The sequence below is a fragment of the Tenrec ecaudatus genome, chromosome 10, assembly GCF_050624435.1.
Source record: "Tenrec ecaudatus isolate mTenEca1 chromosome 10, mTenEca1.hap1, whole genome shotgun sequence".
Taxonomy (NCBI): domain Eukaryota; kingdom Metazoa; phylum Chordata; class Mammalia; order Afrosoricida; family Tenrecidae; genus Tenrec; species Tenrec ecaudatus.
Window position 1 is genome coordinate 36,459,658 of NC_134539.1, and position 25,667 is coordinate 36,485,324.

Below are 25,667 nucleotides of genomic sequence, written 5' to 3' on the forward strand. Positions count from 1 at the left end.
GGCAGTCATGCACAGTTTGTCCTGCAGACGAGAATCTTCTTCGCCTCTTTGGCTTCCCTCTTTCTCTTCTGCTTTGGACGAGTAGAGATCAATACTTGGGTCCCAGATGGCCATTTTCAGGCTTCACCTCAGACACCAGTGGGTTTAATTTAATTTCATTTTATTGTGGTTTGGGTGAAAGTTACCAGTGAATTTAATTTTCATAATGAAATCAGCACTGATATCGTTCATGTCATGTCCTCTTCTGAATCAGCTGTAATTTCTGGCAGTTGCCTGTTGATATACTGCTGCTGCTGGAGTTCATTTGTCTTCTTTTTTTAAAATTTCAACTCGATGCTTGACCTTTTCTCTTTAGGTCTTTCACTTTGAGAAGCGCCAAGTGCATCCAGCTCCTAACTCCAGGTCTTTGTGCATCCCCGCCTTTCCAGCTCCTAACTCCAGGCCTTTGTGCATCCCTGCCTTTCCAGCTCCTAACTCCAGGTCTTTGTGCATCCCCGCCTTTTCAGCTCCTAACTCCAGGCCTTTGTGCATCCCTGACTTTCCAGCTCCTAACTCCAGGCCTGTGTTCATTTCAGTAGAATACTTTGTCTTCTGGAGCTGCCCTTGGATGATTTCTGCACAGACTTCATATTTCCCTCTTTCGTGCAAGTTTCACTGTCTCTTCTGACACCCCTTTGGATCTCTTTCTTCATCCTTCCTGCCTCTTGCAGGACCTCTTGCTTCCTCCATGTAGGATATGCTGGGCGTCATTTCACAACGGGTCTGGTCATTCATTGGTCCTCAGAGGTCGGTGCAGCAAGTCTATTTTGAACGTGCTTCCTACATTTCAGTAGAAAATACTCAAGAGTTGCACTTTGCCTCTTGGAGACGTCTCATTTTTTTCACCTTCAATTTGAACTTATCAGCAACTGATCATCTGTTCTGTAGTCGACTTTAACTCACGATACAGAGTTTTCCATGGTCTCTTTCCACAGACACAGTTGATCCCTGTGTATTAGATTCGGTAAGGCCCACATGTGTAGCAGCCATTTATGTTGTTTAAAAAAAGTCTTTGCATTCATTGGTCTTGCAAAACTTCATCATGCGATCTCTACCTTGTTTCTAACACCATGGTCATCTTCCCCAACTACTGCTTCTTCCTCGTTTCCAACTTCCACATTCTAAGAGCCAGTAATTATCGATGCATCCTGACTCCATGCTTGCTCCTTTCCAAGATGCAAGAGGTGGGAAATGCCTTCAATTTCCCCATCTTTGGCATTCATAGTTGGTGCACAAATCAACCGCATTAACTTGTCTTCTTTGAAGGCAATTAGCCTGGTGATAGTATCCTATCATTGGACCACCTCTATTTCAACAGACTCCTGAAATATTTTTTGATAATGTATCCAACACTCTTCAATTTTTCCATTTCTGACATAGTAGACCACATGACTGTCTGCTTCAGAATAGACGAAACCTGTCCACTTCAGCTCACCCATGTCTAGGGTGGACTGTAGTAGCTGGTTTACATCAATCACAGGATCACTTCGCAACAGTCACTTCACCTCACCAATGCCTAGACCATGAGCTCATGAGGAGGCCTGGTGGTGCAGTGGTTATGCACTGGGCTACGAACCCCAAGGAAAGCAGCCACTCTGGCGGAGACAGAGGGGGCTTCTACTTAAAGAGTCTCAGAAATCCTTGTCCTACAAGGTCCCTATGAATCAGAATCACCCTGAAGGCAGTGAGTTTGGGTTTTTTGTTTATATGTGCTTATTCCGTGGCATAGTAGGTTAATGTTAGACTGTTAACTGTAAGGTCCGTGGTTCAAACCCACCAGGTGCTCTGTAGAAGAAAGATGAGGTAGTCTGTCTCTATAAAAATGTGCAGATTCAGAAACCCTATGGAACAGTGAATGTAGTGGTTTGTGTGGGTGTTGGTTTTTTTCTTCAAGGCTTAGGATGTTGGTTTTGTAACTATTTCACTTCATTTTTGATAACTCCCAATTTTCCATGATTCATCTTTCATAATTCCACATCCTGATTATTAATGTGTTCAAAGCTGTCTCTTCCCATCTTGAATCATGCCACATCAGCAAGTGGCAGCTTTCAAGGCTGCGCTGCGTCTTAAGGTAACTGACTAAGGGCAATCCTACTTGAAGAGGTAGCTCTCCCCGGTCGTATGGGGACTGACCTCCAGCTTGAAGCACTGTCTAGACAGTGGTCCACTGATTTTCGTACGGTTTCCATTGGCCAATTTTTCTGATTTCATTAAAAAACATTTTTTATTGTGAACTGGAGGAACATTTGGAGAGCAGACCACCTGTTTTACATTTAATACTTTGTACACATTTTGTGTCAACGCCTCCGTTTCAATCCCTCAATGTATCGTTGCTTAGCACACTTCTTCCTTGCCTTTAAAAAAAAAAAAAAGTAGCTGCCCAGGTCTTTGTTCTCAGACTGTCTCAGTCTGGAAGCTTCACCGAAACCTGCTCACCAGGGACGGCCCTCCTGGTCTTTGAAGTGCTCCTGCCACAGCTCGCACCAACTCAACAGCCACCACTGCAGGACAAATGGATGGACAAGCAACCAGACGGTCACTCGTCAGATGACCAGGTGCTTGAAAAAACGCAAGTCACCAGCAAGCCAATTCTGACTCATAGGAGGGGCCCCGTGTGTGCCAGAGTGGCACTGTGCTCCGGAGGGGTTTTGGTGGCTGGTATGTTTTGAAGAAGTTTTGTCAGGTCTTTCTTTCCAGGAACCTCTGGGTGGACTTGAGCCGCCCACCTTTCAGTTAGCAGCCAAATGTGGTAACTGTGCCCTCCAGAGACCCCTCTCCAGAAGCTGAAAAGAAGCAAAACACTGTCGTCTATAGGTGCACCCCCCACCCCCGTTACTACAACTAGGCTGATAGTATTGATTCTTGAGTCAGCTCAGGATGAGAATAGCGGCAGAAGCACCTCCTTGCCCAGCCCTTTTCTCCTACGGAGCAGAATGTGAGACCCAAGCCTCGCCAGAATTCCTCCCGAACCCCTCTGCTTCTCTCTGCCCGCGCTCTCCCTGCCACGTCCCGGAAGATGCCTGCGCTTCCCTCAAACCCTTCCCACTGCAGCCTGTGGAAGTTCCATAAAACACAGCAACCAGGTCGCTCCCTTTCCGGATAGCTTTCCATGAGGAGGTCTCACTGGTCTTTGAATGACAGGTGAGGCAATGCCCAGGTGGGTGCCCCACCCACCCACCCACTCTCTGTTGGCCCCATGCTGGCTTGGGTTTTCTTTTGCCAAGACCCCGCATGTCCTCTCATCCCAGGGCCTTTGCCCATGTCTGTACTCTGTGTGCCTGGCGCTTTCTTTCTGAGCACTTCCCACAAGCTGTACTTAACTAGGTGTCCAGGTGATTATCTGCTTGTCTGCTTTCCTCCAGGGCTCAGGAGCCACACCTGCCTTGCTGAACACCTTCCCCAGCCAGGCCTCGAAGCTGCAGGTCACAGTAAACACCTGCAGGAGGAAATGACTAAGCCAAGGCACACAATCGGTGACCTGTGCGGTCCCCTCATTGGTAACAAAAACCCTATGGCCCAGAGAGGGTAGCCTATTGGTTCTGGGATGTATGCTTATTTCGTTTTCAATATACTTGTCCAATTTCTCCCGTTTAAGCACGAGAGAGAGAGAACAAAATAACGTATAAGAGGTACAACTTTGTTTCTTCTTATTTCCCGAAACCAACCCTCACTTGTGCCCCTGCACTTTCCAGTTCCAGAGGCACCCCCTTGAGCGCATAGTCCAAGCATCCCGGCTCCGGGCCCCTGGTCACCGGTCTCCCTTTGCAGAAGAACATGCAAAGACCAGAGACATCTCGGAGGTACCGGCTGTTCAGATGTGGGGTCCACCAAGCAACGCCAGGTCTGCGGCCTGCAGGCCCAGTATTCTTTCTGCCACAGGAAGGTGCCTCCCCAGCCACCTCCACGAGCCGCCCGAGTGAAACCGTGTCACTGTCGTCGTGCCCAGAATCGCAGCTAAATGCGTGCTGAACTTTTCTTTGCAGGTGGCACATCTCTCGAAGGGAGCAAACTAGTTCATCATAGTCATCAAGTCTGTCATAGAGGATAGGTGATGATGTTGGAAATACAATCCTATGAACAGCAGAACTGACAACTCTGAAACATCTCCAGGCTAAATCTGCTAATAACAGTCTTTAGCATGCAGGTCGGCACTCACGTGGCTCCGCGTGGTACGTCTCACAGCAGAGATGCCCTAACAAGGAGCTTCCTCAAAGCGAAGCTGAGTGGAGCACAGATTTTAACGAGGCCCGAATCGCTGAGAGGGTGAGGGGTGGGGTGTCAAGAATGAAAGCAGGAGAGGAGACACGCAGCTGCCCGTGTCGGATGACAAGAAGGGGTCTTGCATCAGAAAGTGCAGCCAGCACTTTCTAGAGGTCAGGGCTTGCCCTGGGAAAGGTGTCCAGGCACTGGGGCAGTCTCCGAAGATGCTCCCAGAGCAGGCGTGCTTTGATGACAATGAACAGGACACACCTGAGTTGTGATTGCCTCTCAAGGCCCTGCTCTTCAGGCACTCATTTGGTTACCCTCGTCTCCATCCTCCCACCAACACAGCCACCCTTTCATTTTTGTCTCTTCACCATCTGCCCAGCACCCACCCACCATCCATCTACCCTTCATCCATCCACTTATGCACACAGCTATGTATCTCTCCACCTACCAACCTATTCACAAGTCTACCCACATACTCACCCGCCCACACGGCCATCCAACGCTCTGGTTCTCCAACCAGACCTGTACTCATCCACCCTCTATAACCACATAGCTAGTTTTTCCTGTGTATTTATTGGATATAAAGCCCTGAAGGAGACACAAGGAACCGTGGTGGCTTAAGTGGTGTGGGGTGACCAGGCTAGCAGTTTGTGCCCACCCGCTGCTCCAAGGGAGAAAGATGGGGCTCTTGCTCTCATGAGGATTTACGGGCTTGGAGTCAGGATGGACTCCTTGGTGGTGGACTTGACATTAGGTCTTGGAAGAAGCAGGAGACGGGGGTGATGAGAAAAGCGTTCCCTGTGTGGAGGGAACCCTTAGCTGAGATTCAACTGCAGGCTGGATGGTGTGAGTCCGAGAAAGATGCTGTCCCCAAGGAGCTCGTAGGAGCCTCTCCTGTAATCCTTCAGCCTAGCGACTACGCACCAGGATTTCCACCCTGTGTCCCTGGAATTCGAGGGTCATCTTCGAAAGCCCATCAGAGGCAGCTCCACCCACAGCAGCTCAGCTCTTGTGTGTTTAATGGACACTGGCCCTCGCCTTAAGCCCATGCCTTGCTATTTAAGGTGCCGGACGAGAAGTGACAGGAAAAGCCCTGTGTGTAAGAGCGCAGACCGCTGTCCTGGTCACCGCAGAAGCTGCCCCGAAGCAGGGCTCTGCTGGCTGGCTGGTCTCTCGCGCACGCTCTTTCCCTCAACCTTTTCTGAGGGGGCGTGTCCCCTTTTAAGGGGAAGGTCCCTGTGGTGCTCCAGAGAAGGAACAGAGAGAGCCACAAGGAGGCCACTGTCACTCGTGTGCCACAGCCATGATTTCTGCAGCATACCACCTGTGCTTCTTCTAAAGATCTGCTGCAAGAGAATGTACACAAATCCTGGAAAAGGAACTGTATCCCATACCTTAAATGCTAGCTGTATTTTCGTAGTGTGTATTAAAATAAATATGCCTAACAACCCAAATGAAGACACCAGCTTAGATGTCCCATCTCGTCCATCTGAGGTGCTATCAAGAGGCACACTGCCACCTGCCTGGTCTCTGGACCCCTCTGGGGCTGATGCAGATCGGCTGGCCTCTGGGCTGGGGTCCAAACCCCCCTCGAAGAGGTTGCTTCCTCTTTGTTCCTTCAGAAATGTGCTTGCCAATTTTTAAATGAAGAAGAAAGGGTTAACAAAGCCTTCCCAAGAGCCAATTTCAAGAAGAAAGACAAGGAGGAAGGAGGACAAGACTCATGATGAGGAGACGTTATACAGAGGGGCAATGATCTTAGGCTTCTAGGTAAGATCCCCTTTGGAAAACAAGCCTGAAGAGCACTAGAGTAGACCGATACACAGGGCCTTCCTTGGGTAAGGTGGGTCTCTGAGGTGGAGGTCTCTTCCCAGGAAGAGACCCGGCTGGGACGCTCGGGAGCCAGGATTCCCGAGAGCTGAGGACAGGAGGGCGGGGTGTATCTCTGCTTGACAAGAGAACTTCCACCATTTCCCTACAGCTAAAAACGGGCCCTTCTGGAGACATCAGACAGTGTAAGACATGGAAAAGTAATAAGAATCTATAAATTATCAAGGGTTCGTGAGGGAGGGTGTGTGTGTGTGTGTGTGTGTGTGTGTGTGTGTGTGTGTGTGTGTGTGGAGGAACGAGGCATTGACACCAAGGGCCACTCCAAGGGCCATCCCAGCTCCAGGGCGCCCCAAGGCTCAGCAGCCACAGGCTCATTTTGAGGTTGGCCTGCCTCTGGGGAACCTCTATGTGCAGCTCTCGGTCTCCTGTTTGTTTGCCATGCGCCCACCATCCTTTTACAGAGGGATCCCACACACAGAGGGATCCCCCACACAGAGGGATCCCACACACAGAGGGATGGCACACACACAGAGGGATCCCACACACAGAGGGATGGCACACACACAGAGGGATCCCACACACAGAGGGATGGCACACACACAGAGGGATCCCACACACACAGAGGGATCCCACACACAGAGAGATGGCACACACACACAGATCACACACACAGATCACACACACACAGAGATCGCAAACACAGAGATCACACACACATCACACACACAGATCATACACACACAGAGATCACACACACATCACACACACACATCACACACACAGATCACACACACAAATCACACAAACAGATCACACACACAGAGAGATCGCACACACATCATACACACAGATCACACACACAACTCACACACGCAGAGATCACACGCATGGAGAGATCACACACACAGATCACACACACACAGATCACACACACAGATCACACACACAGATCACAGACACACAGATCACACACACAGAGATCACACGCATGGAGAGATCACACACACATAGATAACACACAGAGATCACACACAGAGAGATCACACATACAGAGAGATCACACGCATGGAGAGATCGCGCACACACAGAGATCACACATACATAGAGACCAAGTGACGCTCAAAGTTAAAGTTACCCAACTAGCAAGTGGAGCCAAGACGTGCACCCAGGAAGTCTAGGCTCTCAGCTGCTCTGCAGTACCCCCTCCAGGAAGACGAGTGGGGCACGCGTGCGGTCCCACCCCCACTCCCTCAGGCAAGAATTCAGGGACACAGAATGTCCCTGAGAAAGATGAAGGCTGGAGGAGGGGGTTACCACCCACAAGAAGCTTCTGAGGCACCTCCCCCGCCCTCGCCCCAGGGTGGCCATGCTGCACAAAGGTTCCACAGCACAGTAAATGACAGCACCTTCGGAGGGGCACAGGTGGGCGGGGCCGGTGTCCATAGGCTCAAAGTGGAGCATCGCCTGCCTGTGGAGACGGTTGTCAGCTGTCCTCCCCATGTCTCAGCAGGTGCCCTTCCCGCTCAGCAAGCTCCCAGGCTCACACGCCTGGCCAGATGCCATGGGGGCCCTGTGGCCTCCCACAGAGCGGGGTGCAGGTGAAGAATTTCTGAGCCTTCGGACAGAGTTTCAGCACAGGCTCTGGCCTATCGTCTAAGCATTTCCTCTCAGCAGTGGTGCCGTTGCGCATGTTTAGTGACGGGTACTGACTTCAAGACGCTTGCTTTTGCCCTCAGTTTCTCAGCGCGGGCAGAATGGAAAGACCACCACACAATGGCTTCAGCAAGCAGAAATGTATTTTCCTAAAGTTCAAACAACAGTAACCACAAAAACTCAATGCCACGGAGTGGATTCCGACACTTCGGGACCCTCTAGGCCAGTGGAGAACTGCCCCTGCAAGATTCCAAGACTGTAACTCGTTACCAGGTGCAAAGCCTCATTCTCTCCCACAGAGCTGCTGGCGGTTTCAAACTACTGACCTCGTGGTTAGCAGTAGACGCTGCAGAGATTCTTGTTTCTTCTCAGCATCTGTTCTTTGGCTCCTTGGCAATTCTCTCAAGATGTGTATTGCCCCTTCTATCTAAAAGGCGATTGGTTTAAAACATACCCTACATCGATAGGGTCTTATTAACTTAATAAGAGAAACCCCATTCCCATCTCAAAAAACTGAAACTCACTGCATCCACTTGATGGCTACTCATCGAGACCCCAAGGACAGGGTGGATCTCTTTACAGGAGCCTAAAGCCTCATCCCTCCCTGCAAAGCGGCTGGGGTTTCACATTGCTGACTTTGTGGTTAGCAGTCCACTGTGTATGTCACCCACTACACCGCCAGCCTCCCCGAGCCCACAGGAATTTCCAAATACAACACATATTTTTTGGAGGAAGGCATAATTTAATCCACGGCACTCACTATATTTCCAATATTTGAAGAATGTACATCCTTCGGTTTCTGTAGGGAAAACCCACAAACCCAATCTAACCCAAGCCCATGGCCACCGAGTTGATTCTGTCTCGTAACGATCCTACAGGACAGAGCAGAACCACCCCTTCAGGTTTCGCTACCTGTGAATCTTCAGAAGAGCAGACAGTCTCATTGTTCTCCCAACGAGCCACTGGTGAGTTTGAACCACTGACCTGATGGTTCACAACACAATGCATAATCCGCTCAAACACCAGAGCTCCTTTCTGTATGGGAGTGCTCCTCATTTTCCAAACATTTTGAAACTGTGCTTTTGTGGGTATGTGTGTGTGTGTTTGGTGGGGGTGGGGGAGTAAACTCAACCCAACGCCAAGGTGACAGGAGATTTGCCATTTTAACCACTGGCAAGTGGGCAATCGAGTGCTGTTTATCATTGTTTATCACAATTCCAGCCAGCGTTTGCTGGGCTGCTGTGGATAGAGGACCCCCTGGGTGTAATGGTAAAGCACTGGGCTTGCTAGGCTTCCCCATGGTCTGCACACCACCCGACAGCAGCATTGTGGTTCTGGGTAGCTTCCAAGCCCCCTGAATTACCTTAAAACGAGTCGGCAAATGGCCAAGAGAGGTAGCTTTGTCTTCACCGAGGGCAGCTCTGGAGGACTCACCCCGGGTGTGACGGGAGGAGGTCAGGGGGAGCCTTGGCTATTCTTTCCTGCTGCCTTTCTGTGATTTCCAGCTTTTCTGCAGTAAATAGGTATGACTTTTGTGCCCAGAATCAGAAATGGCTGTCATTCTATAGCATGCAAACTAATAAGAACAAACCGCCTGGACTTGTCAAATGACCCCTGTCCACCCAGCCAGGGAGGAGTGAGAACCAGAAGGAGCTGCCACCTGGACAGGCTGGCCACACGAGACCTGAGCGACGTGTACGCTGCTGATCGGAAGGGCGGGGCCCTGGCTTCAGCCTTGCTTCTCTTAAGCTTTTGTGTCCTCAAAGCCTGGGGAGTGGGATTGTGGGCAGGGCAACCTCATGGTCCGCTTCGACTCTGTCCTTCTGCAACTGTGAGACTTTTGCCCCTAGGAAGGAGCACTGGAGGGTAGGCAATGGATAAAAAGCAAGGGATACCAACTGCGTGAGTTCAAATCCCAGCTCCTCCACCCACTAGCTTTGTGTTCTGGGGGAAGTTATGTAACCCCTCCTCTTTGTGGGGTCCATGTGAGGATTACATGAGAGCACGCATTAAAAGTGTAGCTTTTTAACCAGTGGATCCAGGTGCCAGCTCATGGCGGCCCCAGGTTTGTCAGGGGAGAACTGGTTTCTGGGGGTTGACAGCGGCTGGGGTGTCAGTAGTCGACTGACAGGCCTTTCTTCCCGGGCACTTTCTGGAGGACTTGACTATTCAGCCTTTGGGTTAACTGTCTGCATCACCCCGAGGACACTGGTACATTCCCCAGGCAGGCAGTGCACAAAACCATGCGCCATGCCTATTTCAGAAAGGTTGGAGGTTCAAACCCACTAGCCGCTCCTTGGGAGAAAGTCCAGGCTGTCTGTTCCTGTAAAGACTTGTAGTCTCAGAAGCCCTATGTTGGGTGGCTGTGAGTCCGACTTGGTCCACAGGACCATCAGAGCAACGGTTGCCACGAGTCACACCCTCCCTGTGTGTCTCAGGGACTGGGACAGAGTGTGTACACAGAACCCTGGCTTCTGGTGAAGCTCGCCTAAAGCGATTACACGCCCCCACACCGTGTTTTGATAAGGAACCAGCTGCTCCTCCTCCTCCTTTTTGTTTTTACTCCTGACTTGAAGAAGTCAAATTTGTGAGCTTCGGAAGGCTAAGCATCAATTCAGACAAATTACTAAACCACATTATTTTGATCTTTCAAATTTACCTGACAGCAGAAGGAGTAGGTTTTTTTCCCCTGAGCTGTACATCACGGGCTGGCTTTTGGCATTACATGGAAATAAACGGGAGTGGGGGCGGCCAAGACATGCCCTGGAACGCAAGGTTTTGAGACACAGAGAGTTATGGTTGGAAGACTGAGGATTTCCTTCTGAGCCAGGTTCCCCAGGTTCAGAACACTCAGTGGGGTCTGAAGCTACACTCTTCCAAGGCGGCCACTCAGCCACGTGCGTCACACGTGCCGCGGGCCAGGTTGGACACGGACAGTTTTAAATGATGGGATCATGGGCCGAGGAGCTCACAGGCTCTCTGTCCAGTCGGAGCAGGCAGACAGACCCAGGTCGCCCAGCACAGAGAAGAGCAGCAGCTGCCATAGCAACATGGGATCGTCCCTGGGCAGTGCTCACGCCCAGCACGCTCAGGTGTTAAATGACTGCCAACCTGGGAGTGCAAGGTAGCTGGGGATCAAGGCCTGGGGACCAACTTCCAAATGGCCACCAGCCTGTGAGCCTGACAGCGCACCGTTCCCTGGTGCGGCCTCCGGGTGCACTGTGCACCGTGCAGAGCACCAGCTGAGTGGCTGCCTGGTTCGGTGGCCCCTGCTCTCCTCCCCGACTCCTCACATCCTGGTTTCAGTGGTGACTTCCTAAGGGGCAAGACCACAACTTCCTCTGCTTCTGCCTGGCTTCAGGGAGGACTTGGGGAAGCCGGGTGATTTAACATACTCTTAGCCACATAGCTATCCCATGTTCGTATTAAGAACATGGCCTTTAAAGTCAGCCCGCGATGGCAGCCTGGAATAAACCTTTGCCATTTACACGGGTAGCATGGGGAGTGAATCGTTCATCTTTGCGGGACCCGTTTTCATGACACTGCTCTGTCATAATCGACATTCTTCATCTATTAAGCCCACATCTATCAGGCCCCTGCTCTGTCTGTCCTCGGGGAGCTCTGGCGGGATGGCAGGTTAGGCAGTGGCTGCTCACGGTGCCTCAAACTCACCAGCCAGTCCAAGGCAGAGCTCCGAGAAGGCCATCTGATCCCATAAAGACAGATGGAGGCCCTCGGACGTCCGATATGGAATTGCTATGGGTCAGAATAGACCCGGTGACAGTGGATTTGGTGTTGGATTACTATGTCCCCGGCACTCAGTGCTAAATCCCGGGGCTAGAACAAAAGAAGGGACCAGATGAAGAAATGAAAGCCATGGTGTGTCAGATGGTAGCAAGGAGGGTGGAGAAGCAAGACAGGGTTGGCAAGCAGGGGCTGGGGTGGGGAGTTGCCATCTTAAGCAGGGACTCAGCGAGGATTCTGTGCAAAGGCGACGTGGGCAGCGCTGTGACATAGGAGAGAGAGGATCACTCCTTGTTGAGTGGCTGTTTGGAGCATCACACTCAACACAACGTGTAAAATGCCTATGTCGCTGCCTGGGAGACCAGAGGCTATTAGCTGATCCCTATTATTAGCATCATGCTAATAAATGCCACTGTGTTGAAGAAGGAGGAGGAAAGAGGTCTGAGTGTGCTCTGTCAACAGGGCGGCCCTGCACCAAGGGCTAGCGGTCTTATCGTAGCTGTTGATGGCCAGCAATTGCTTCTAGGAACATCTTCTGAAGGTAGGGAGCCAGGGAGAGACCATCAGCAGGTGCCTTTCCCCAAACCCATCCCCCTGATCCTGGGATTCCAGTCTCACAGAGATGCTGATGGCTGGGAGAGGCGGGAGCAGGTAAAAGATGGGTTTCTCCAGGTCTCAAGAATCAGGGAGAGAAGGCCCCCAACCTCAAACACAGCGTGTCACAGAGAGCCCCGCAACTGGTGTGAACGAGTGGCTTCCGGGACTCGCTCTCAGCAGATTCCAGACCTGTGAACGCTGTCGCGGTCAGCTCCAAATAGGCCATTCGTTCTGGGAGCCTGGAAGGCAGCACAGTAGGTGACGGTGCTTGCATTTCATGTGTGAATTCCATCCGGCGCAGGCGAACCCCAGCTGAAGCGCTGGGTGACTATAAGCTTCCGTCAGGTGCTCAGCCCTTTGGGTGGTGGATCAGCGGGCCAGAGAGGCAACACTGTCCCCCTGCATCTCTTGGAGCTGCTCTTCATTTGAGGAGACACGCCGGTCTCCACGAGGCTGAGGGCATCAGGCAGGAATACATCAAGAGCAAGCGGGAGGCGGGAGAAGAGTCTGGGGCCACTGCACCTCACTGCAGCCTGGCTGGCTCTAACGTCTGCAAACATGCAGAGAACCAGTGGGCTGGAGCAAAAACTCCCTCTCGAAGATCTGCCAAGGAAGGCCCATGGAAGACACATAGGAGTCTTAGCTTGGGCTCCTGGAAGCAGAGACTGGACGGGACAGCTGTGCGATGGAGTGGCGGAGGGCAGGAGGAGGGCCAGGCGGGTGTGGGGTCTGGTGTTGGCTGGCCTCCAGGGGTCCTTAGGAAGAATACTGGAACGATCTAGAACCCACCCGGGGCAGCTGCTTGCTCACTGCAGGCTCGGGCACCACCTGAGGCTTCAGTCCCCGCAGGCTACCGTCCTTCCCTGAAGGCTGCAGGTGTGTGCCCTGTTCACGGAGGCACTGCAGGCCCAGGGGTGCTGGGCAACCCCCAAAGCCAAACACCCCCTGCCAGCCCAGTCGATTGCGGCTCACTGAGATCACGGGGAGAGGGCAGGGCAGAGCAGACCAGCCCTGGAGGGTCGCCATGAGGGTCAGTCCTTACGGAAGCAGACGGCCATGGAGCTGGGATCCGGCGCAGCAGCATTTGCTGTGGAAGTGCAGAGTGGGGATTCTTAGAGCAAGTTGAGTTTGAGTCTGGGGTGCTGTTGGGCAAATGTGGAAAGTTCTGGAAAGGTTGAGCCTAGGAAACAGCTAGGAAAAGTTCATGGAAGGGGTGTGTGTGAGTCCTTAGGACAGGGGAAGGGCATGGTTGTGGGGAGCTGGCCTGGGGTCACGGGTGCACCTCTTTTCTGGACCATGCAGTAGTTGGGGTGCTGCGAAGCTTCGGACAAGCTCTCACGTGCAAGACTGAGAAACGGGCGAATCCCGCCCGTCGAGTAGGAAGTCCGCCCTGGCAGGCTGACCACACTGGTCGAATGTGTTCAACGTCTAGAGGGAGTTCTCAGTGCCCTGCTTCTTGCCTCCTTCAAGGTCAGCCTCCAATGGTGAATGCGCTAGATGATGGCATCACACCGAAGCCACCATAATGTGCGTGGCGGTCAGCCCGAGGGCATCGGGTGAATAAACTGGGGCCCAAGAGATGGTGACAGGCAGGGGAGCTGGGCTATCTCTTAGGAATATGGCATTAAACTGGGTGTGTGTGTGTATATGTGTGGTTTTTGGCTTGCATAAAGAAGTCAACTGCACAACTTGTGAGAGCTGGTCTGGGTAGGCAGTGGTGGGTGTGAAATAGATGGGGGCTTCGACAACAGCTCCTCCTGTCCTGCGAGGCCAGTCCCCCGCCAGCTTGGTGGTTTAACCTCACTGGGAAACCACATGAACTTGGAATTTAGCAACATGGCATTCACCCTCCAGGGTCCTCTCTTTGGGTACCAGGCTGGCTTGGGCGGTATGTGAGTCTTAATAGACATCATTATTTTCAAATCCTGCATCCTAACTAGGTGTGAGGGACCCCCTGGTTGGGGCTTGTTCACCAGCAGCAAATGCCGATCAATCAGCTGCAAATCGAGGGCTGCTGCTCGTCTTGCCCCGCGCGCGCGCGCTACAGCATCAAGAGGAAGTAACGGCATCGAGGGGCAGGCCTGGCGCCCTGCTGCCTGCCTCTCTGGACGGATGTGCAGTGGAGAGGCCCAGCCCCGCACTGGCTGAGGCTGCACAGAGGGTGCAGAAGGGAGTGATCATGTGAAGGGACTCTCAGCTCACCCTCTTCGCAGCTGTGACTACTTTGGCCTTGGATCCTGTCACAGAGGTTGAGGTGGCAATCAATCACCGGAGAGAGGTCTGGTAATTGAAGATGTGCTCCCTGGAGCTGCTTCCCATGCCCCGATGGTCAGATGCACTCGGAAGCCTCATAGTCTCCCTCTCTCCATTCCCACCCACACACACCCTGGGTTTGAACCACCAACCTTTCTGTGACTGAGCACTAACCTTTGTACCATCCAAGCTCCCTAGGGCTGTTAGTCCTACCATTTCATCTCAGGGTAGAATGAGATTCTTCTGGCATGCCTCTATCAAACTAAACCAAACCCACTGCCACGGAGCCAATTCCAACACACAGGGTCCCTATATAGGATTTCCAAGATGGTGGCTCCTTATGGCAACAGACAGGCCTCATCCTTCTCTTGAGAGTGGCTGGTGTGCTTGAACCGCTGACCGTGGGGTTAGCAGCCCAGTGCCTTATCCATGGCACCACGAGAGCTCCTTAGTAGGCAACAGAAACGGAATGTGATATCCTTTTAAAAGACTCACGGAAGGAACATATGCCTGAGGGTGAAGATCGCCTTATCTAAGGTCTGGCATACGGACAGGATTCATCTACTTTGAAATCTGGGGCATGACCCTCGTCTTTAGCGACTGGACAATGGGGAGAATTAAACACTGATGGTTCCAAGCAAAGGGTGGCTTTGGTTGTCACCTGCTGATTGGCATCCACCAGTCCATTTGTCAGGTGTGTTTTGAAGGGTTCTATCCTCCCGTCAATGAATTTAGTTTGTCTTTATCAAACCCAAAGAAGCCTGGGTGGAATAGTGTCGTATATGATGGGCTGCTAACTACAGGGTCGGCAGTTCAACCCACCAGCCACTCCTTGTGTGAATGATGGGGTTGTCTGTTCCAACAAGGATTTACAGCGTTGGAAACTCAAAGGGGCAGTTCTGTCTGACAGGGTCGCTATGTGTAAGAACTGACTTAATGGCAGTAAGTTTGTTTTTGTTGTTGTTTCTTAAAACCAAATCTACAGCCATGTTGTCAACTCGCGCTTATAGAGTCCTTACCTTGTTTCTAAAGGTTTAAATTTATTATTATTTTTAACCATTTTATTGGGAGCTTATACAGCTCTTACCACAATCCATCCATCCATCCATCCATCCATCCATCCATCCATCCATCCATCCATCCATCGTGTCAAGCACATTTGTACGTTTGTTGCCATCTTCGTTTTCAACACGTTCTCTTTCTAGAAGGTGTACATCTTTATGTGAGCAGATAAGCCTATCTTTCTCCCTCAGAGAGTCTGCTGGGTTTGAAGCACTGACCTTGTGGTTGGTAAACAGCCCACATTTAGCAGACGGCACCTCCTAATTAGCAGACGGATAAGCCACAGTGTTACAGCCGAGTGTTGGGGCTAGGGGATCCTACAATGACACCTGACACAGGGCACAGGGCAGGGCACCCATAATGATGGCGATGTCGAGTGGTTTGCAGGAGACTGTGGGTAAATTGAGGACAGCCCCTGGTTCTTACTCCCCTAATTGGAGTGGGGTCCCCCTCTGGGCCCTGGGCAGACCCTGAGCACCGCCCACCAATATCATCCAGCAGTTTATCCCCTCTGCCAAGGGCAAGGGCCACGTGCAATCCTTTGCTACACTCGGCACCAGCATCGTGCTTCGTGGTGCTCAGTAGGGTCTGCTTCAGGAGTGTATGCCCTCACGCAGAGACAAATGCGTCTTGCGTGGGCTTAAAAACAGAGTGTGTGTTTGTGCAGGAGTGTGTGCACTCACGCATCAGAGCCCCAGCAGGAGCTATTGGAGAATGCCCCTGGACGGCTTGGTGGCGGTGGCAGCTGCCACTGCTAGGTGTCACTCCCTGCTCATAGTGACCCTGTGTGTCCCAGGACGAAATGCCACCCAGCCCATCGTGACAGCCACTATGTCAGTCCAGCTGGCTGTTGAGAGCCTTCCTCTGTGTCTTAGACCCTTGACTGTTCGTTCAGTTACACACATTCCTGGGTCTTACCCCAAAGACTCTGAGGCAGAACCTCTGGGGCGGGGCCCTGGAATCTGAATTTTTGACCAAGCTCTCAAGGAGAGGAGAGTCCTCACCCTAAGGGAACTGCAGTGAGCTGTGTTCCACTTTCAGGAGAAATAAAAGTGCTTCCCCGGTTGCTACTCTGGAACTCCAACAACCAGCCGCCACCTGCGTCTCCTCCTCACGTCCTGACAGAAGAGGGGCTCTCGGGAGGAGGCACAATCTTCAGCTTTCCACCCTGGGGAGGTTAGACTTCTGCACTCAGGGCACCAGAGGTAAGCAGACCCCCCAGCCATGGACAAGCAGGTGGGTGGCCCTCAATCCCACCTCAACTCCCAGGAAGATGAAGCAAAGTTGGGCCTCAAACGAAGTGAGGTTCCCAATCTGGGAATTTCCTTCCCAACCTGGGGCAACCAGGAGCTGTGGGTGCCTCCTGATCACTTGAACATGGAGTCTGGGGTCTAATTCATTTAAAGTGTTTAACTGGTTTTCCGTATGGTCTATGTGCAACTGAAGGCAACTCGGAGCCAGTGTCTGCCGCCGTGGTGGGGGACAGACACTGTGTGCTGTCTGACGGAGCCCTTCCAGGTGGCCACCTCACCCGGCTCCTTCCTTTCTCTCTCTTCTCTGAGCCACAAACCACCTTTGACTTGTCAGAAGCTGTCTTTTTTCCCCCCTTTCTGTCTTTGATCAGAAGACCGTGTTAAGGAAACCCATCTACAGTCCAGTGACAAATTAATAGGTGACAAAGGGGATAAGGCCAAGTCCTCTGCCATCAAGTTGCTCCAGTCCCACAGGGTCCTTACTGGACAGAGGAGAACCGTGCCGCGGGCTTCCAAGGCCGTGCATGGAAGCAGACAGCCTCATCGTTCTCTCTTCAAGGTCAAGCCGCCGCTGGAATCAAACTGATCTCCTTTTGGTTGGCAGCCTGACGCGTAACCCGCTGTGCTCGCAAGACCCCTTCCTTTGACACGGCGGAAGGTAAATGAGTATAGAACATTTCCCCTAGCGCCATGCTTCCCTGAGGGCCATCTCTTTTTCCACTGAAGGTGGACTTGCACAAGGAGAGGGTGGGGCTAATTCCAGCTCCCATCTTGGCTCTGTGGAAACCTTTGATTGTGAGACTTTGAAAAACGCCCCCCTCCCACCCCAGACCTCAGATACTCCTGCATGAAGCAGCCAGACCAGACCAGACCAGACCCAACCAGACCAGACCAGACCCAATCAGACCAGACCCAACCAGACCGGACCAGACCAGACCAAACCAGACCAGACCAGACCAAACCAGACCAGACCAGACCCAACCAGACCAGACCAGACCAGACCCAACCAGACCAGACCAGACCAGACCCAACCAGACCAGACCAGACCAAACCAGACCCAACCAGACCAGACCAAACCAGACCAGACCAAACCGACCAGCTGCCACTGAGTGGACGCCGACTCCTGGCAAGCCCCGGTGTGTTCCAGCAGGGTTTCCAGTGATGTTTCAGAAGCAGATCTCTGGGCCTTTCGTTGAAGTATTTGGGGGGTGGCGGGTGGACTCGAAGCTCTGACCTCTTGGTTAGCACCACCCAGACATTCCTATGGGAGGATCTGCTAGACCTGTCCACTCTGGCTTTCCAGGAATGGCTGGGTCACAAATGGGCAGCCACACCCAGGTGTCCAGGAAGTTCCCATTAGGAAGAAACTCACCTTGAAGCCATGCAAAGTGTTTGGGGCAGGCTTATCTAGTTGCTTGTCCAGCCGGGGTTTTGCTTCATTTGGCGCGGATAAAAGGGAGCACTTGACAAGCGGTCACCAATGAGCTGCATCTGAGATGTCAGCCCAGTCCTCTCAATTTTGGAGAAAAAACCCAACACCTAAAAAACGCGAAAGGTGGCCTGACTACGTCTGTCCATGCTCTGAAACAGCTTTGCCACCAGCCTACGGTTGGAGCCCTGGTGAACACCACCTCTCTCTGAGTCCCCGAGCCTGTAGAACAGGGGTCCTCAAACTACGGCCCGTGGGCCACATGCGGCCCACCGAGGACATTTATCCGGCCTGCCGGGTGTTTTTGCCCCCTTGTGTTATTTTTTACTTCAAAATAAGATAAGTGCAGTGTGCATAGGAATTTGTCCATAGTATTTTTTTTTAACTATAGTGTCTGGCCCTCCAATGGTCTGAGGGACAGTAAACTGGCCCCCTGCTGTAGAATGAGGAGGCAGGACTGGAGAAGTGGTTTGATGCTGTTCTGCCAATCCTGTCTCAGGGGCTGTGAGAAGAAGGGGCCAGAGTGGACACGTCTCACCGACCCTCCCATTCAACCCTCCTGTTGTGCACTGGGATGTAGCAGGGTGACGCCCACCAAGGGGCCGGAGCTTCGAGGGCACCCGGAGTCCTTCGAGAGAGAGGTCAGGGCGCCAGGCTCTCACCCAGTTCTGTTTCATGTACTGGGCTCCAGGTAGGTTGTTCCACTGTGTTCTGAGGGATTGACACAACAACCAAATCTACATGAGTACACGTGGACTTGAAAAACAGCACGCACACCGGGCTCCTTATGGCGGGCTTGAAAACAGCATCGCTCGAGGCGCACATGAGGGACTGCGACAAGTTCATGGACAGATAGTGCAATTTTCCCATGAACTTTTTGAAGGCCCCCACCCTACCCCACCCCCGTATACAAGCAAGGGCAGACAAGCCCTGGTGGTGCAAACAGCTAAGCACTCAGCTGCAAACCCAAAGCCTGGTAATTGATATCCACCCAGTGGCTTTGTGGGACTCGGACCAGATGGCCGGCTTCCATCAAGATCGCAGCTAAGAAAGGCCCGTGGGGCTGGTCTCCTCTGTCATGGAGGGATGAGGTGCAGTGGAATCTCCCCATTTCTCACAAGGAGCCCCGGTGGTGCTGAGGGCAAGGCGAGGGGCCGATAGCCCCATGGTCAGCTGTTCTGACCCTGTACAGATGTTCAGCCTCAGAAACCCAGGATGGGTGGCTCTGAAGCTGTCATGGACTCAGTGGCAGTGAGCTCTGCCTTTGAAACCACTGTCTGGAGGGAAAACTGCCCTAAAACGATCTAAAACGGAACGTTGCAGATACCCGCATACATCCGACCTTCCAGACCTCTGGGCTCCACAGTGGCAGCTTCACCCCACTGTGGAGGGGGTACGATTTAGGAAAAAGAAAATTCCTGGAAGTAAAACTTGAATTTCCTGAGCGCTCGGAAGTCTTCATCCAGTTAAGTCTTCATCCAGTTAAGCACCCGGCTGCCATTCACAAGGGCAGCAGTTCAAACCCACAAGCTGCTCTGAAAGGGAAGAGGTGATGTAGTTTCACAAGCACCTTCTGCTCTGTCCTATCAGGTTCTGGGTCGCTGAGTTGGCATTCGACCTGACGGCAATGCATTCCGATGTCTGTGTCTGCTGTCGCTGTATATTTGGACAGATCTGCAGCACGGATAAGCACGCATACAGACCTATTCCCTGCCACACCTCGATCGACTGTGGGCGTCCTCTGCTAGCAATTCCATGCTGCTCGGTTTACATATCTACCTGGCATCCCCTTGTGAATCCCTGTCATCACTTAATGCAGGGTTATGTGTGTCACTGCGGTCACGACCGCGGCTCTTCACTCTTCGATAGCTCCGGTGTCTTCCTGTCTCAGTGCTCTTCTTGGACAAGCGGGCAGTTGTTACACATTGGGCTGCCGCCACCACCAGCCACTGCGAGGGCCGAGATGAGGCTTCCTATGCCCGGAAAGAGAGGTGCACTCTGGGAAGCCCAGAGGGGCAGTTCTACCCTGTCCCTTACAGTCACCACGAGTCACCATTGACTGGACGGCAGTGGCAGTGGGTTTGGTTTGGGGTTCGTTTATCTAGTTAGTTATTTCTCCTTCCTCTTCTTCCATCCCTGATAACCATCAAAGAATTTTCCCCCCTGCATCAACCTTTTCTTGAATTTTCAAAAGCGTGGTCTCACCCAGTATTTATCCTTTGTGATTGGCTTCTTTCACTCCGCCTGCATTCCTCCAGGTTCATCCACATCGGGAGCTGTTTTGTGGGTTCATCGTGACTCTTCAGGGTTGTGGGGTATTCTGCTCTGTACTCATTTATGTTCCGTGGTTTGCTCATTCGTTCCTACATTATTGGGCACGTAGGTCCTTCCATGTTTGTGTGTTGTGCTGTGATGCACATGGATATGCATTGATCTTTTATCAGTCAGTTATCTAGTGGTGGGGTTGCTGGACAGAACAGCCGCTCTTAGTGATGGGCCATGCCAGTTCCATGGTGGTTGTACCACTGTGCATCCCCATCAGCGGGGTGAGGGCTCCAGCCTCCATGTAACCATGGCAGCGGTCCTGGTTTCCTGTCTCCTTGATCATTGCTGTTACTGCTGGGCTGTGATGGTACCTATCTGCTTTAGTGTGCATCTCTCTAGTGGGTAACGATTGTGAGCACTTCATGAATTTGTTGGTGTCTGAAAACCTTTGTCAGCATGTCTATGTCCTTTGCCCATTGTTAGATCGTTTGTCTTTCTGCGGTTCAGGTGTTGTAATTTCCTGTGAATTTGGGAAACTCGTTCCTTGTTAGATATGTTGTTGCCAGCCTCCCCCAGCCCCCAATAAATAGCTTATACTTTTACTCTTATGGAGATGCCTTTTGCTGCAATATATGCTTACTTTTTAGGAGATCTTAGCTGTCTCCTTTATGTTCTTCTGTTTGTTCGTTTTTAGTTATGTTTAATAGTCTGTCATAAATTAGAGCACCTACTTTGTTCCAAAGCCCCCCCCCCAACTCCAAGGTCTTCATAATTTTTCACTTAAGTCTTTGATCTATCTTGAGCTAGTTTTTAGTTTTTGTATATGGTGTGAGGTATGGATCCTGCTCCATTTTTCTACACACAGATAGTCAGTTTTGCCTGCATCAGTCGTTAGATTATCTCATCCCCATGTAATGGGTTTCTGCCCTTTCCTGAAGATCAGCTGCCCCTACTGGGCAGGTTTACCTTTGAGTTCTCATGTCCGTTACCTAGAACTGCTATAATAGAAGCATCATAAGTTTTTCACAACAGAAACTTATTCTCTCACAGTTGAGGGCATTAGAAGTGCAAATTAAGAGAGTCGGCCCTGGAAAAGCTTTCTTTTCCAGCCTCCTCTGGAGAAATATCCTTGTCTTGTATCAACATCTATGGGCCGTGCTTGCTGGTGAGTCATGTGTGCCTTGGCATTAAGATCCCCCTGGGCCATCAACACAATATCCCCTGGGATCACCAACGCAATATCCCCCTGGGTCATCAACACAGGAACTCTGGGTTCCCAAGGACAAACTCTGCCCTTGCATCTTCTTTCTTGCTGGTAGTCCGTTCCCTCTGGTCTCTGCTCACTGGTTTAATCCCCTTTATCTTTCAAAAGAGATTGACTTCAGATACAACTTGGGTGAAAGGGAGTCTGGAGAGCCATAGATGGAGAGAGGAAGGCAGGAGGGGAACAGGATATGGGGGTGGCGGTTACGGAGTGCTTTGAACTACTGAATGAAGAGCTGGTGGTCTGAAATGTAAGCCCCCACCCCGCCACCCCACCTGCTAATTTACAATAAAACACCATGTCAAAAAGTTTATTAAAAGATACCAGTTGGTTCTGTGTGGGGCGTCCTATTCTGTTCTTTCATAATAATCCGTTGTCCGTGGTCTCCCTATAAAGTTGATGAGTTTTTCCATCTCTTTCAGGAATGCGGATGAAATCTACATCATGATGGCATTCTATCTGTAGATTGTGTGTGGTCATATTGATGCTACATGCATGTTTCACCACATTAAGCGCATGTTGCTAGGCATGTGCATGGCACGGCCTTCCACTTATGTAGGTGTCTTGACATGATGTTTTGTGGAAATCTTTTGTGTTCTTGGTCCCCTGTCACCCTGCCAAATCTTTCGGTAATTTCTAGTCACTTTCTTGTAGACTCGCTGGCGTTGTCTACGTACACAATCTGCAAAAAGACAGAGCTTTGCTTTTCCCCTTTTTTGCCGATCTGGATGGCTTCCCTTTCCCTTTCTTGCCCTCGTGCTGGTGAACCCTTCCAGCACAGTGCCGAATAGGATGTGATAAAGGGACTCGTCGCCGGGTGCCTGTTCCTAAGAGGCATGTTTTCAGTTTCTGTCCATTGAGAGAGAGGTTGCTCCCCGGTTCTGTGTAGAAAGATAGCCTTTATTGTGCTGAGGCTACACTGGGAGGGGAGGGGGGGGAAACAGGCTCCTTTGGTCACTGGTTGCACGTGCCTGGGGTCTTCTAGCTACTACAGCCAGTCACCGAGACCTTATTCCACGCTGGGCCTGTGTCCACAGCTACTCTGTGGCTCCTTGGACATTTTGTGGGGGCTCCCTCCCTGAGCACTGGGTCTTGCTGTCGTGCTGGGCAGCTAGAGCTCATTGTTTTCAGTTAGTTTCTTATTCCAATCAGGAACCAACCTGGTCCTTTCTCCTTTCGGTTGATTCACGGGGTTCCAAGGATTGTCAGCATGTCTCACTGGGTGGTTGGGGTCTGTTACAGAGGGGTGGCATGGTGTACCTGGGTAAGACACTATTTTGGCTTTTCTAGAAAATTATAGTTTTCACAAGTTCCCAGGTGAAACCGATGCAGCCGAGCAGGGGCCCATGTTTGAGAACTTCTGGCTTAGAAGACACGGGCCAGTCCCCTTGGCTTGCTTCTTCAGAACCCAGTCCCAGCTTACCTCCTCAGCCTCAGCACCTGCCTTTCCAATGTTCCAGGGAAATCCGCCGCCCCACTCACCTCCATGCAGAGCCACCAGGTGCCCTGCTCACCATGCCCCCTCTGACTGGACCGCCACCCCACTGCTGCCTGGCTAACTCATACCCAGTCTTCAAGCTGCCTCCAGACACCCTCCCTGCCTTTCTCAACAAAGGCCCAGAGATTCCAATCCCTCCAGGCCCAGGCAGTTTCTCCCGTGGCACTGAACACTTTACTTTTTACATTGCGGATGTACATATAGGACAAACCAAACTCACTGCCACACAGTTATGCTGACTCACAGTGACCCTGTAGGACAGAGCAGAACTGCCCCTGTGAAAGCCTTCTCTCTCCGGTGGGTCAGCTGGTGATTCTGAACTGCCGACCTTGTGGCTAGCCGGACAACGTGTAAGCACTGTACCACCAGGGCGCCTTTGCTATGGACACATTTTGAGTATCCACGTCAGTGTCGTTAATCACAGCTACTACGTTGTGTAGCCATCCAGGCTATGTTACGAACCACACAGCCACCGAGGCGGCTACTGAGCAATAACGCCGCAGCTCTCCCTCTCCCAGGCCCACAAAAGCTCTGCTTTGGTCCCTTTGCATTTGCCTGTCCCAGAGAGTCCGTAACGGTGGGGCTGCACCATGTTTGTCCTCGTTTGTCTGACTCATCTCATGCAGCAGTGTGGTCACAGCTGTCCACGTGGTAGCGTGGGTCAGAACTTCATTTCTACCAATGGCCGTGGGAAACAGCACCGGGAAGAGAGTGGGGGGTGGGCAAACCCTCAACACTCTCCATGAAGGAGTCTGGGGGGCTGGAACCTTCCCATTCATGGGTTGGAGATGCGTCCCACTCACATTCTCCTCTGGAAAAGTTGTTCTCCACGATGTCCCCCCCGAATAATGCCAAACCTAAGGTGCTGTTTGTAAACATCTGGTCACTGAGTGTCCTCTTGGAGGTCCACTACTTCAAGGCTATCTGCCTTCAGGTGGTCAGCCATCAAAAGCAATCAGACCCTCTGGTCTGTCCCACCCTCAGCAGGGCCCCCTCCCGGCTGATAAGGATCATAGATTGTTCCCCTGGAGAAGAGCTCAGATGCCTAAGGTGACGTCAACTCGGACGACCAAGTTAGGCTGCCATCCTGACTCCAGAGCACGCCCACCTTGCCTTCCTGTCACGTGTACGCCTCGAGTGCTTGCCCTTCCTGTTGCGTGTCCACCCCTAGCTGCCCCCTCCTGTTATGTGTACGCCTCTTCCTGTTATGTATGTGTTTACCGGGGCCTCCGTGCCCAAGATTTTGTCAGCTTGTGAGATTCCATTGCTCTCTTACTCTCTCTGCTCGGACCTGGCTCCCGAGAGGGGAGCCCTGGCATACCTTATCTTGTCCGATGTCTCTTTCATTTACCCCCCAATTACACAACTGGATGTGGGGAGGCTGGTCTCCCTCAAATGGCCAGATAATATCATCTATGACATGGATGTGCCTCGCTTTGCACATCCATTCACAGGCTGAGGGACAGGTGGGTTGCTTCCACTTTGGGGTAATTTGAGCAGTGTTTCCCTGAACACAGCACTGAGCCCTTCCAGCCTCTGGTCATAAGCTATATCATTCTTGGGTCTGAACTGGGGGTGCCCTGGCTTGAGTCCACCTGACCTACCCCAGTATCCACCCCCCTGTCCACCAGACCAATAAGAAAAGGCTAAGCACATGCATGCACAACTACAAAGATTTAGGAAATAGGCGAATGAGCTCATCTTACCCTTAGAACCTTCAAGATAGCATGATGATGGTCATGATGCTTTGAAATTGTGCCCGGACAGCGCATTAGCTCATTCAACCTACTCTTGAGACACAGTATCCCTTATTTCCTGGGAGCAGAGTCATCATGAGAAATAAACACAATGACGACCGTGCGGTGCCCTCACCAGAAGGCAGTGCAAGGTTGCCGTGGGGAGCCTGGGCGGTGAGGGTCGGGATGGGCCCAGGCTGAATCCCAGCTTGCTTCTAATCAGTGTTAGCATGTAACTCCTCTGCCTTCCAGGCTCCTCTCCACCAGTGGGATAACATCACACCTGCTTCCTGCAGGTGGCATCCGATGCGAGGAGGCCATTGTTAACAAAAAGGATAGATAGTGTTTCTTGAGTGTCTATTTTGTGCCTGGCACGTGGGCATACAGTACCTCCAAGTGTAACCTACACAAAGTGCTCAGCACAATGCCTAGCACATCTGTGGTAGCTATATAATTGTCAATTTAAGGATTAAGCGTGTAGGGGTGGAGTCTAGCCTGTCAGTCAGGTCATAGACAATGAGGCTTCTGTGTGTGTGCATAGCCTTCCCCTAAGGATTCTGGGAATTCCACTATTTCCTCCGTGGAGGTGGGAGACTCTGCTCACACCCTGGGAGACAAAGCAGCTGACAAGACCCATGGACCCACTCTGATGCAGCCCTGGGTGCTGCAGAAACCATGCAGAGACCCCTGCCAGCACTGAGATGTTTTCAATGACACTGGATCCAAGGACTTTCTACCCACTGGCCTGTGATCTTCTACATTCGGCATCATTGCACGTGTTTCGTGAGTCTGAAGAGGACTTTATAGATTGGCATCAGACATATGGGTTAGTATA

The 25,667-nt window shown here is 51.8% G+C and overlaps 1 protein-coding gene across 1 annotated transcript in view; it reads right to left on the reverse strand.

The window, feature by feature from the left end:
- The window catches only part of GABBR2 (gamma-aminobutyric acid type B receptor subunit 2), a 408,186-nt gene that overhangs the window by 126,022 nt on the left and 256,497 nt on the right, over positions 1 to 25,667 (reverse strand). The gene's annotated exons all lie outside the window — the stretch shown is intronic.